General features: G+C 38.5%; 1 protein-coding gene across 1 annotated transcript in view; it reads left to right on the plus strand.

Moving 5' to 3' along the window:
* The window catches only part of LOC109838238 (protein ecdysoneless homolog), a 19871-nt gene that overhangs the window by 96 nt on the left and 19404 nt on the right, over positions 1-371 (plus strand). The window lies entirely within an intron of this gene.

Genomic DNA, 371 nt, shown 5'->3' on the forward strand with positions numbered 1-371 from the left:
AATAATCGAGGAAGAAGAAGAAGTTCGTGAGTTTTTAGGTTTTCAATTGGTAGGTTTTGAGCTTTTAAGCCCCGCTGAGACACTGTTGGTCAAACTAACAGTAACTTGAGGGACCAATTTGCATGAAACGTTGAGACTGTCAGAATATTTTCCATTCAAACATGTTGGTCGTGTAACCAGAAATTCCAACAGAAACACAAGATTTATTTGAATATTCAGCTCAAATCTGAGATTAACTTGAGAGGACCAATTTGCGCGAACCCTTGAGGGGCACATGAGCAATTTCACAGATCTGACGAACTGGTGTGAAATTATTGAAGATACATACGTGGGACTAATATCTAAAAATAACCATTTCCTCATCCTATCGG

This window comes from Asparagus officinalis, chromosome 4 (genome assembly GCF_001876935.1).
Source record: "Asparagus officinalis chromosome 4, Aspof.V1, whole genome shotgun sequence".
NCBI lineage: Eukaryota > Viridiplantae > Streptophyta > Magnoliopsida > Asparagales > Asparagaceae > Asparagus > Asparagus officinalis.